The sequence below is a fragment of the Lepisosteus platostomus genome, chromosome 17, assembly GCF_059453375.1.
Source record: "Lepisosteus platostomus isolate fLepPlt1 chromosome 17, fLepPlt1.hap1, whole genome shotgun sequence".
In the NCBI taxonomy this organism is placed as follows: domain Eukaryota; kingdom Metazoa; phylum Chordata; class Actinopteri; order Semionotiformes; family Lepisosteidae; genus Lepisosteus; species Lepisosteus platostomus.
In genome coordinates this window covers 19,097,702-19,111,725 of record NC_142627.1, presented here as the reverse complement: position 1 = coordinate 19,111,725, position 14,024 = coordinate 19,097,702, and the positions used below count along the sequence as shown (strand labels likewise).

The 14,024-nt window shown below is 38.2% G+C and overlaps 1 protein-coding gene across 2 annotated transcripts in view; it reads left to right on the top strand.

Moving 5' to 3' along the window:
• The window catches only part of LOC148646311 (E3 ubiquitin-protein ligase TRIM35-like), a 51,843-nt gene extending 46,068 nt beyond the window's left edge, over positions 1-5,775 (top strand). The window contains exons 8-9 of one of the 2 annotated variants that reach the window (XR_015927914.1): positions 4,035-4,144; positions 4,473-5,775. The gene's annotated coding sequence lies outside the window, so the exon portion shown is untranslated. Of the gene's footprint in view, positions 1-240; positions 2,851-4,034; positions 4,145-4,472 lie in introns of those variants that run through there. The other variant, XR_015927913.1, reaches the window with a different exon arrangement.
• The last annotated feature ends 8,249 nt before the right edge of the window (positions 5,776-14,024 follow it).

The following is a 14,024-nucleotide window of genomic DNA, read 5'->3' as shown; positions in this document are numbered from 1 at the left end:
TATTGAACAGCATGTAATAATTCTACTAAAGATGAACAAATTCAAGTTGTTTCTATGGACATCTTCCTTCTTTGAGAGGCCAATGGAACTGTAACAGAAAGAAAGGGGCAGTGTGATGGTTGACATCCCTCCCCTAGAGGGAACTCCATTTTACTCCTGTCAATAGTTCCCTGTGATCATTTATATGTGTTCCAGGTGTGCCTTGTTGTGTCTCCCGCTATTTATTCTTAACTCCTCCAGGGCTCAGGGCTCAACATTAGGGTTTGGAAGTCACGAGGCCCGCCTACCACCAGGATACCCTACGTCCGTCCCCGAGGGCATAGGCTTCATCCCCGACTCTGAGCCCGGGGTCTGGAGGACCTCGCCCCATTATCCCAGGATCTCCATGTTGATTGTCTGTTCATGTTTTCCCAATTCCCGGGGATTTTAACCTCGTCAGGTCTCAGGATGGATCTATGGTTAACGGACTCTTGGACTGTGCCCTGACCCCCCCTCGGACCTGCTCGGATTTGGACACCATTCTTTGTCTCCCCGGCTCACTGTCTCACGGACTGTCACTATTACTTTGTGCACCATTTAACCCCTGTGTGTTTTCCCACACCTCCTGTTTGCTCCAGCTCTTACCGCATCGCATAGGGTCTACTACACAACCCAACACGGACTACAGACCCTGTCTATAACAGGCAGAATGCAATCTATAGCACCAGTGGCTACTCAAACTACTCTCATGACACTCTACTTAGGCCTCCTGAGAAAATTTCTATACAAATCCCCTTTCCAATCCTAACCAATTCTGTTGGTTCTCAAGCCATTTAGCTTCAGACTTTTATACTTCAGCCTTCAGCTTTAAGACGTTAAAAAGGGAGTTTGTAAGACTGACTGTGTCCTTCCAGATTAGTTCCATGGGATCTCTTTCAGACAGGAATCAAAAGGAAAGTTCTGGGCAGCACTCCTAAAGATTATGAAGTGGCCCTACACAGCTTATGAAGGTCTGTCAAGACACAACTGATGCATCAAGGATCTAAGGGAGTACACTAAGCTTAAATATATATACAACTCAAAGGGATTAAACTGTGTCATTTTAATTAATATGAAAGAGTTACAATTGATACATTTTTTATCAAATTGATCACTGATCAGTAATCAGAAGTGAATTATTGTATGTAATTCTATGTATGACTGAAGCATGACTGATGAAATACTGACAGAAATTCTTAGAAATGAAATGTCAAAATGATATTGATTTCCATTGCTCAAGACCCTGCAGATTTCTACCAGCTGTTTTAGTGTTGTTCTACATTGTCCTGATTTGAACAATTTTAATTGAGCATAACCCCATGAAGTTAAATTCTCAGTTTGTATTTTTAACAAACTTACTGCTCAGTAACAACATTCAAAGAAAACTATTGATTAACAAGAACATGTTTCTTTATATGGCTGCAGATGCACAAATCAAGTGACTTAAATAACAGTGGTTTAATCCTCTTGATTATTAACATATTAATATTATACATACAGTATATACAAAATATTAACATACTTAGAATGTGGTACAGGGCACTGGAGAAAATCTGCCCAGAGACATCCAGGAACAGAACAAGATCAAGGGTTAGTGCTGGAAAGAGTTACAAAGCTCAGCTGTTGAAACTGTCTATGCACTCCAAGAGAAAAAGGCAGGTAATGCATAATTCATAGAGCTACAAAAGCCCTTGTAACAGTACTTGCTTTTAATATTGTCAGGAAAATGCGTATCTCAGGGATATATGATGTTCATACAGATGCAATCTTTTTGGTTATTTTTATTTGTACTTAAACTCTAAGTCATTAATCACCTAGGGACTGGAACCAGTTCTGTTCTGCTTGTTCTTGATTCTGATGTGCCAGAATAAATGTTGTGCATTTCAGAGCAGCTGGAGTAGAATTAAACACATGAGCTCACATCAGCAGGGGTTTCACAAATACACTCTTTCTCTGAGGCAGGATATGCAATATACAGTACAAACAAGAGATGTGTCACAAAAACGTACAGTGACAGATGAAAGGTATCAAAAACAAGGCATTACAGCTGATATTTGATGTGAAAAATATAATTAAATTATATAAACAAATTGGGGAATACTTTCTATTTTCCTGGGGAAGAAAAGTATAGCACATGTTTATAAATACTTTATAGAGTGTACCTACCAGGAATAGTGTACAGTGCTCTGTAGATTAACCATTTAGTCTATTGTACTTCTTCATTAACTGAAGTTATCTCTTTTTTGTGTCCCTGTGAAACCCTTTGTATCAGCAGGGATTCGCTGGACTGCCTGAACCCCTGCTGTCAACAGTTCTGGTTTCAGAGTGCAAATGCAAATCTTCAAATGTTTAGTTAGGTGTTGATTGACTGGGCATAATGTCAATTAAGAAGTGAATGATCAAAATCGCCTACATTCTAGCACTGAGATGTTTGTGTGAGGTATTTGCATTTCTGAGACACAGTTTCCACAAATGACTGCCAACCTTTGTACAAAACACAAATACACTGACACATCTATTCATGGGTTTTGACAAATAATGACTTTTTAAATGGTGAAGCATTCTTCTTTCGCAGGCCAGTTAGAATATATTTTAATTTTCCTTCTGAAGGATTTCAGTAAATCTAATTGGTGTAGCAAAAGCAGTGTTTTGGATGATTTGTTATTTCATTCATTTATCAGATGATAATCAAGATCATTTTCAGTTATGTACATAAATATAATCACAGAGTGGACAGGTAGAGATGATCTCCAAAATGAAGAGTTTGTCCGTAGAGGTTTATTAATTTATTGGTTCTGCTCTGTAATAAAGGTGGAAATTTCTTAAACCATATATTTTTGATTCGTGATAGTCCTATATTGCTGACTATCTGAACATCTAAAAGTTTCCTTATTTTTCCGTGATAAAAAATGTTAAATTGCATTCTGCATTCGTTAGATACTGTATTTCAAATACCTAAAGTATTTGATGTGGTTGAAACACCATGTTTTCATACTTAATGCCAGAATCCACAATGAAAATTTGCTTTGCTGTTGTGAATATTCAGGATATCTTTCAACGGCCCAGTTAATTATGCACAACCCTGGCCCTGCAGACCCATTCTGCTGCACAATCACTACCTTGAAGCAGGACATGACCAGAGACCTAAAAACCTTAGCTTCAGTTTATTAAAGCATTAATTGTACAACTAAATATTAAGATCTAACTTGGAAAGAAAGCTGAAGATCATTGAACTGAGGTCTAAGGCTTCCTCTATGCTCTACATTCCCTGACCTGCACTGACCTCACTTTGCAGAATGGATGTGAACTTTGAAATGTGCAGCCAGGAAACGCAATGCTGGTACTTACTGAAGGAGATAAGAGAACTCACTCCACCAAAGAGTACACTGCTCAGTAAAAAAAAGGAACTGCTATCAATGAGAACACAATGATTTAACACGTCTGAAATGGGTGTTCACAGGCCAGCAGCACTTGTTCATTACCAGGAAAGAGAAGTAAATTATTCTGGACTGATAGAGCCCTCTCACTTCAAAGGCAATAAGCTGTTCTGGTGAGCACCTCGCAGAAATTAATTCACTCTCCACTTTCAAGTGACGTTAAATCAATTGATTCACAGGGGATCCCTTTATTTATTCATTTATTTATTTAAAATCAAGGTACTCTCTAGTGCTTTTGGTCTTAGGTTTCAATGCTACCTGTGATTACTTGCAGGGGACAACATATAATGTAAATCAAATTACTGCATCATCCAAAGAGTTGCCCTATTCAACAAGGCAGCTTTACACTTTAAACAGTAATCATCACACTTCAAATGCCGCCGTATACACAAATGTCCACTCTGTGTAGGTATACAAAGAGACATTTGATGGAATGTAGTAAATCCAGAAAGTTACGTGCAGGTAGCAAACACATGAACCAAATGGAGTTTTAAAGAAATGTTTGGGAGGAGGTCAAGACCTATTCTCACCCACTTCCTCCTACAAACATAGTGTACCTAACCACGGCCTCTCTTTCAGTTTCTGCCTGCTTGAAGAAAACCCAAATCCTCTGCATTTTCACTAACCAAGCAAGCTCCGGAACTCTGTTGATTTGAAATTGAATGGAAAGTAAAAGTGAAACCAAACTGGTAAGTGAACTCCCAGTGGTCAGTATATCCACCCTGCCCTCCATCTCTCTGTCACGATCGTAATCCCTCCTTTTAAGGGTGTTCCAGTTCTTTCACATTTTGCTGATTCCGTGCACCTGCCCTCAATCCTCCCCCTCCTTATTTAAGACAGGCGCTCTCACTACTCCTGGCTCTGCATTGGAAGACGGACGCCCGGAGGCCCGTCTATCATCAAGTCACCCTACGTGCGCGGTTTGAGGGTATAGGCCTCCTATCAACATCCTGACCCTGCTGAGTCCGGGGCTCAGAGCGCCTGGCCTTGTCATCCTGTTTTTATTTCCCTGTCCAGGTACCGGATCCCGTTCCGGTTTTTAACTCTGTCTTGTCTTCGTCTCGGATGGATCAACCGGATTTGGACGGACTTCGCCCCGGATTTCCCCCTGGACTCCTTGGACTTGTCTGCCTTGGCTACGCCCCCGGAGCACCAGTTCACTGGTGTCACGCCCCCCTGTTTGTCAACCTGCCCTGATCCTCGTGGTCTCCTCCCCGTTGTCCTTTTCCACTTACTTCCGTATTATACTGTCTGCATAGGGTCCTATACTACGCATCGTTACACTCTCTCTATTCGGTTGTAACACAATATCTTCATTAAAGCCCTTACATTTATTTCTGTTGAACCCATACCTAAAGGAACTTATATGGTGCATCAGTGTGGTATAATTTCATAGTCCTATGTTCAACTGCTATGCAGTCCAAAATGTTTCTGCCACTTTCAGAACCCTTTTGCTGGATTATCCTTTATTTTTCTGACTTTCATTTTTTGATGCTTGGACCACTACTAGTGCTCTTTCAATCTTGACTCGGGTTTTTTGAGTTATGCTAAGTGTAGAGAAAACTTCAACCATAGAAATTCCCTTCTTTGGACCTGTAAGGATTATCCTTAATTTCACCATTTCATTCTGCTCTTATTCAATGTTAGTTTGCCATTCCTTCAAACAGCATCTTTCACCATGCATCAACAAATCCCAAGCTTTTCTCCTCTGAGGTTACAGATTTTACATCAAATCTGAATCCAATCCACTTTAAGCATGCTCACCATTTTCCACAACTAATGTTCATGCTTCAATGTTATGGGGTTCTCATTCACCCAAGCAGAGTGGACTTTCTCTCTCTGGTTGATTTGGAAATGCAACTAAAGATTCCTTCAGATCTTTTATTTCCTTTTTGTGTGTTTGATCTGCTAACTGTACTAGTTAGCTCAGTGTATTTGTGACTATGTTTTTTTTTTTGTGGGGGAAAAAGGAAATTTTAGCATTAATACTCTAGTATTTATACAGATGGAACTTACCTATTGGACAGATCTTATGTTTTGGTTTGATGTGCAAAATGTAACTCTACAGTAGCTAGGTTTTTCTAACAGATTCAATGTAAGACAAAAGTGGGCTATCCCGTTCCATTCCGAATGTTGGCTTGTCTTTGAAGGTTATATTACATACAGGTATGTAATCTTTCAGATATGCTTCATACACTAAAGTAACTGTAATTGTGTTTCAGGATTAGAACTTCTCAATGATTTCTGTAGAAGAAATTGCATTGATTGGATTCAGAGAGACATCATTTTACAATCCATATAGCTCCTGTGGTTGCTTTTTTGTCACAGGAGAAGCCAGGTTCATAATTTATCCTAATAGCATGGCTCCTGTGACTTTTTTGTATTTATTTTTTCTCACAGATGTGCTGGATATAGCTCTTCAGTATGGTCCTCCACATTGTCTGATATAACTAACAGGTGGGCTTTCATTTCAGAAACATTTTATGTTTGAGTGAAAATGACATTTAGTTTGAGAGCATCTCAAGCCAAGATTCAGAACAATTGAGAAACTATTTTAAGTATCAGTGGGGACAGTTCACAGAGATGATTAGTCCAAGGTGTTATTATAGTGATTTTGTCTTCACACAACGGGAAAGATTGATACCAATCAAAATACCGTATAACATGCTGTCCTTTGTCACTTGTTTTGTAATTTAAAAAATAAGTGCTTTGATATCAATTTTAACATGAGAGATGTTTTTGTTCCCTACACAAAAGTGCTCATTGAAAAAGCCAACAAAAATGAGGAAGATATATTTATATTTAGATATATTAATATATTTTTCATTATTGTATTAGAGAACTTATAATTAAAATCTAATTGTAAATAAATCCTCTTATTTGGTATAACATAACTGAGTTAGGTGATCAGCAAAACATGAGTGTCTGTTTTGATACTGTATCCTAGTTTGTTTTACTCATTATGAAAGACAGATAACTGTCTAATCGTTTTTCTCAGAACTTCTAATATAGCTTTGATATTTGCATTGCCAGTATTTACGTTCTAAAAATATATTTATTGATTTAACTATAACTTGCCCATGAATTCTGATTACATCAGATGTAAAATAGAGGCTTGCAATTTAGAGTTGTCAGAGTTAAGAGTTGCACTGATACAAATGCACAAAAGATAGAAAGGTTAAAGATTAGTGGCAAGAGGGTTCATTTTTCAAGAGTGGCAAAATTCTAAGCGGGGTATTCACTTGGACGACTTGGTATGAGCACTTATTCATTTACTGCTTAAGTCTTGGTGGGGTAATAAAATACAAAAATATGAATCATTCTTCTCCAGATGTTAATTTTAATAATGCAGGTTGTTTTCATTTCACAAACTTTAAGTGCCTTATTTCATTTCTATTTTATACAGAAATTGAATATATTTGCGTTAATTCTTTTATGCTGCAATGGTTTCTTTGCCTAACATGCCCATATGTTTCCTCTAAAAAAAAAAAAGAATAACATTGTGCGAAAATATGGTCAAAAGGTTGGTTCATCTCTGATTAGAAAAGACCAGTGTCAGATTTTCTGATTACTGCTTTGTAACAACATTCAAAAACAACATTGAAGTCAAGTTTATTATCATTCAAGTAAATTGTGTCACTCATTTGTGTGATTTCTTAATATATCACCTAATAGTTTAATCTACATTTTTTGACAGACTGGGGTCTGTATATGTACCTCTTTACCACTTTTCAATATGATATAACAAGTGTCACGATCGCAAACCCCTCCTCTTAAGGGCGCTCCAGCCCTTACTCATTCTGCCTCATTCCCCGCACCCGTTCCTTATTCCAGCCCCTTTTCAGTTCCCCCTTAAAAGCCAGATGCAGACGATAATTGGGGCTCTGCATTGACTCCCGTTTCATGTGAGCCTGGGTCCTGATGTGTCTGACTCCGTTATGTTTTCAACTTCCTGTTCCTGTTCCTGCTCCTGTTCCTGCTCCTGTTCCTGCTCCTGTTCCTGTTCCCCCAGCTGGTTCTGACCCGGTTCCTGTTTTTAACCTCCTGACTCGGATGGATCGCCTGGCCATGGACTCATGCTTGTTCTTGTTTTTGGATATCTCTTTGAACTTTTCCTGGATTGTTTGCCTTGGCCACACCTTCCCCGTACACCAGCGCACCAAGGACATGCCCCCTGTCTCCATTCCCGTCTCCTGCATGACTTTTCCCCCAGTGTTTCCTCACTACTCCGGATTGTGTCGTCTGTATAGGGCCCGGAAAGAACTGTTCGTGACAGTAAGCAAACCACTTACATCAATCAGATCAATCAGACTTTGCTCAAGACAAAAGTGATCCATACAAGCATTTCCTCTTATTGGTGCAGCAACAAATTGGGTAGGTAAAACAACATCAATGTCTACCATTTCAGTTTCTGCTACTGACATTCGTATAAGAATTTTCCTAGTTGTGTGGGAAAATTGAAATCTCCCATTAAAACTACCCTTTCTTGCACAGGGTTTCTTTATTTCATTATACGGTGTTGAATTATCAACGTCTGCATTTGGTGATTTATAGCATACACCTAACACTATATCTTTGGAATATATTTTTAACAGGATAAGATTCCTGAGAAAATGAATGAACTGATTTAGTATTTTTCTTCAATTTATAGTAAAGTTGTTTGACTTTGTTGAATAGAATGTGTGCCGCTTGTCTTAATGCCATTTCTGCCCACGTTGACCACAGCAACTGAGTTGTCATCTGTCCTACGTAGGAGCTTGTCAGCTCGATACCAGTCACCATAGCTCCAGAGAGATTGCAAACTGTTGCTGTTTCATGGTCCCTGGTGCAAATCTCAGCCACAGTGTTCCAGGGAATGGAGTCTCCAATATATACCACTAATCTCTTCTCTCTCAAAGATTTCTTTGTTGAAATCATTAAAGCATTAAAAAATGGTTTTGTCGAAATTGTAAGTTTTTGAAAAAATGTCATGGCCATGTACGTATGTAACATAAATTGTACATATATAATTGCACTATCATCTTTCTCATAAAAGTTCTGGTTTGCATTAACATACAGTACTGGTACTTTTGTCTTCTGAAATGATATAAAATAGTGGCATTTCCTCAGAATTTCTCACAGTAGCATCCATGGTTTCTGTAGATTCAGGTTACAAATAATGAGTCTTTGCTTTGCTTTTGAATCCAAAGAATTCCAAGGCGTCTTCTACTTGTCCACAAATATGCCTGAGACAATCACATGTAACAATGGGACTGGAAGATTTACAATGTATGGATAATGCATGGATATTGCTTGATCTCTGTGGCGAGGACCTAACTTTTTATAACCACCACAAATGCACCTTTGAAAATTCTGAGGTAAAGATTATAAAGTATATTTTCTCTCCGAGCTTTTCTTTTCTTTTTAATACAGTGTGTAGCACTCAATCTGTCATGCCCTCTAGCTGGAGGGCGATCCTACTCTGTCCTGTCCCTAGTTTCCTGTGCTTTGCTTGTCCTTCCGGTGTATCCCTGTTTGGGGCTATATATTTCCGGGTCACACTTTCTTCCTCGCTCAGCATTGAGGTGCGGATGTCCTGAGACCTGCCTAGCACCAGATCGCCCCACATCCGTGGCCTGAGGGCATAGGTTTCCAGAAAGCATTCCCTGAACAGCCGAGCCCGGGCTAACCCTGGTCTAGCCGGTACGCATAGGGTCTTTATCGCTCTCCTGTCATTCCACGGTTCGTCCCTTCCAACATCCGTGACAAATCTAGGGTTATGTATTTTATTTCAACTACATCTTCTTTGAACCCTAAAAAATAGGAGCAAAGTTATTTTCATACAAAAGTGTGAAGTAGTGATACATTTTACACCCCACAAATTTTGTTCTGAACATATTCACTTAGATTCCTTTTTTATTCTTCTTGCATTTGATCTGAGCTGCATGCAGAGAGAGCATAGTTTGTTATGAGAATGGGCTTGCATTTAAAAGATTTGACATTTCCCTCCAGATGCTGCCCACACTGATCCCCTTATAGGGGGAGTATAATACTATACCATCTTTATGCTTTTTGGCAACTCGTTTTATGTCTCTGGTATTAAAACTGCCTTATTGGTTATTGCTGAGGAGTTGTACCAGTAACCTCCTATTTATGACAGTGCCTCAGCAAATTGTTTTTTCTGAAATTCTTGTTTGTATACTTAAGATAAGACAGCAGGCACATTCAGTGTATCCCTGTGTTGTCACTCTCCAACTAAAGTTTCTATGCACATGGATGTCATAATGTTTGGATCCATGGCTTAAGAAAAATGTGAGAAAAAATAAATATTTCTAGAGAAATGGGCTCAGGGTAGCAAAGTGTAAGATATTTATTTTAAAAAATCCTTTCTCTAAACTACTGATAACTGGCAAAGCACTGATTCGCCTTGGTATAACGTATGTGCTTAGTTTTGCATCCAAACATTTAGAGTTTCATTATCACCAATCACAGTTTATCCTGGGCACTGAAAAGTTCCTTGAAACCATACCATTTAGGAGACTATCAAATGACACTTAGTCTTACACATTGATTTTATTTTTTCCTGATTAATATATTTAGTAAAATATGGGCCACCCCTTTTCTGTTGTTGGGATTAAAACATTAAGGAAAAGTTTTGTTTTTCAAATCATTGTCGTCACAGGCTTCAAAGGGAGTGGAGCAACTGGCTTCTCTCAGGCGCCTCCTTTTTCGAGACCTGCTGATTCATAACAGACTGGTTTGGCAGATGCCCTTGCTTCAGCAACCAACAATCAGTTTAGAGCAGTGGTTCTCAAACTGTGATACGTGTACCGGCAGTGGTACGCGGAGTGCCACTAGGTGGTACGCCAAATGACCCTGGAACTGTGTCGTGTGCTCTGAAAAATCGGGACGGGTTTTCATATTTTGTATTTTAATACGTGTCGAATACGCAGCCTACGTACTACGATACAGTGTGTGCTAAAACTTCAGTGGACACAAGAGATACTCTGTAATTCTATACCACTCTATAGGAATGCGTGCTACAGATGCAAGTGACCAATTGTATTTAAAAAAAGCTACTGTATCTCCAGCAAATAGGGAGGAAGGAGAATGTTCGTGATTTTGGAACAATGCCAACGTTGTAAACACAGAAATGCATTGAAATACGTGCTATGAACGCTGGTTATCTTGTGAGCACAGGAAAGCATGATAGATAAAAGAAAAATATTGAAAAAGTTAATTTGAGAAAAATACACAGAGTGTCTCTGTGTTTCGCTCCCATGCGCATCAAATAAAAACTTTAAATAAATACGGAAATAAAAATGATACACGGAAAAATGCAAGCTTGCGGATTGCTAAATTAGGTAAGCCCCACACTATTTTTGAAAAACCTTATTTACTGTTGGCAAAAGAGCTGACATGTATTATGTGTGGAGAAAAAGCTGCTAAACAGCTCGACCTGCTGTCTTGGAAAGACACTTATTGAAATGGCAGATTATATCAAAAGTACACTGATAGAGCGCGTTAAGATGAGCAGATGTTTTTCACTGCAATTAGATGAGTCTGTAGTCGATTTGGCCAATTTGCTCGTTTACGTTAGATACAAGTTTGAGGGTACGTCCCATGAGGACTTTCTGTTCTGTAAACCGCTACCAACAGGAACTACAGGAGAGCACATATTTCAGCTTCTGAATGAATTTATTGAAGAGAATGGCATCTACTGGATAAAATGCGTCAGAGTTTGTACAGATGGTGCTAGAGCAATGACAAGCCGACATAATGGTGTAGTTGCATGAATTAGAGAGGTTGCTCCAGAAATTAATGGACGCACTGCAACATCCAACGCGAGACCTTTGCCGTCAAGAAAATGCCTGACGATTTAAAATCTGTTATATGCTGTTGTGAATTGTATCAAGGCTCGAAAAATTAATTCACATCTGAGACTAAACAGGCTCACCCCTCTCACTGAAATGGTGCTTTTTTATTAGTTGTTGTTACTGTTTTTTTTTCTGTAAAACACTTTAAGAAGCCACCTTTAAAGGCGCTATATCAAATAAAGTTTATTATTATACTATTTATTATATGTATGTGTGAGTGTGTGTGCACGCGCGCTCATGTTGGTCATTGAGAATTTCTGGGGTTCCTATGAGATGATGACTTGTAAGTGGTACTTGGATGCTTTGGTTGGATTAGGGGTGGTACTTGGTCCAAAAAGTTTGAGAACCACTGGTTTAGAGAATGGGTCTGAAGGTCTAAAAAATAAACCACAAGTAATCATATTATTAATTATAGTGCAAACTAACTGAAAGATAGTATGGTAGCATGGTAATCCGACTTAAGGAGGAACTGCAGTTACAGACGAACTGCCACTAGAGGCCACTATACAGCGTCTAATTGTTGTAAATAGCCACACTGGGTGTTGATTATCTAATTCTTGGATCAATTTCCTACTTGGGTGAACTTAGGTTTGGAATATAAAGGGTGTGTTTAATGCTAATGTTTGTTTAGATTCTTTTTTTTTATTTGAGTGTTTGGCTTTTGCTAGTATAACCAAAAAAAAGTTTTGTGTTTGCAGACTCTTGGGATTGACCTTAATCAAAGTAGGGAGGCTGTCACACTTGCTACTTTATTTGGTGACAAACACTGTTTCTCTCACTGTGAACAACTCTATTAATACTGTGTTTTTTCAGGAATTCTAAATAATGTTGATGTTGTATTAATAACCTCTTCTCATTATCAATGGTGCTTACTAAGATGTGTTATAGGATTAGTCTAATGCTTATAAAAAAGATGAAGCAGAGTGTGTGCAGCAAGATTAACATATTCTGAGTTACAAAGACTGCACACTAATTATACAAATACCCTCAGCCTTTTTATATTGCTGAAGCTTGGTAGCTTCAGGTTTCATTTCTTGAACATAAAATGTATAAAGCAAGAGACTAAAACTAAAAGTCAAGGTGTCTTCTAGTGATCTGTACTAAATTGGAAACAAACCATTATACTTTTAAGTCACAATGAATTTAATAAGTAAGGACCTAAAGCTCCATATATTGAATAGGGGCAACTTATAAGTCTTAGTGATAAAATTGCATTGAACAGCCCATCTTATTTTTAGTTTTAAATACCTTAATAAAAGCCTACTAGTGGCTGGCACCTCAATGCTGTTCCTGGGGGAGAATCCTTGAGAAGATGATGTAACTTGTTGGAGACATAGCAACATATAATTATACTGTAGATGTTAATGAAAAACAGAAAATAGTGTGTCGCAACCAGCACTGTGCCTAACAAATTGTGCTAGACCACATGGAGTAGAACATCCCTAACATGGATGTTTCTTTGTAGTGTTTTTCTCTCTACAGAATATGTATCTATAATTATAGATGCTTCAGATTTTTACAGTATATGTAATTGTATATACTTCAAATAACCCTTTTGTTCTAATTTGTAGGAAACTGCCTTTTTTAGGATAAAAAGAAAAAATGTGCAGAAAAAAAATATGTGAAAAAGAAATCTAATGTTTTGAGCCAAGGGGGTACTGTAAAGAACTTCAGTGGGAGTGAACATTAACTAGTAAGATTGCTCTGAGAAAAACACTAGTCCATTAGCTTGATAAAGTTTCCTTCTCAGGCATGGATAGCAGTATAGGGAAGGAAGCAGGTGACTATGGTTTATTAGCCAAGGAACTGAATGGTTTTTGAAAGATTGTTAGCAAACCTTTACTGAAACATAGCTGGCAGTCATATTCATAATTGGCTTTGGGAGGTAAAACCTCCAGCTGAGGTATTTGATTTACTTACTAGAATGAAAAGGTGGAACTTTCTGATCTTGAGCAAAACTGTGGGGTCCAAAAAGGTGTATAAAGGAGAGAACCTGAGCTCAAATTGGTCTCTTGGTGTCATAATTTTAGTTACATCAGAGGTATTTGAAACTTTGGATACTGAAGTGATATACCATATGCCTTCATGAATAAGCACATTTTCCATCAGATCCTCATGGACTGGTGTCTTTGAACACTAAGAATATATGATAATGCTACAGCTCATTACAAAGGCACGTTGCAACAGTTTGGATTTTTGATCATTTTATTGTACATTAGCAGTATTGCACTGGAAACTTCTGTTGTTGAAGTTTTGCCATACGTTCTGAGATGTGTACATAAGCATGTCTCAGTTTGGCACCCCATAGGATATATTCACTAAGCTTTTTTCTGGCATGTAGTTCTCCTTTTATAAAACCCCAAAATATTTAACGTATACATGGATGCATTCTTGGGTTCTGCTTAAGGGCCAACAAATTATATTAAACATATTATATATATATATATATTTGGATCTCCTTGCAAATTATTTGATTGTAGTATTTGATGTCATTATATGTTACGTAAAACAGAGTAATGTTTCCTTTGAGATACATTCACAATATAACGGAGTATGGAATATGGATATTAAATGTGCAAGTTAAGTAAGCAGATGAAAATATGTATAGCAAGGCGCTGTGTTTATGATTAATATTGTAAGGAGTCTGTTGTGTTCCTTTGCTCTTTCCAATGCTCCATCACCAGGTCTGGTGTTTCATATCTTCCCGTGGGAA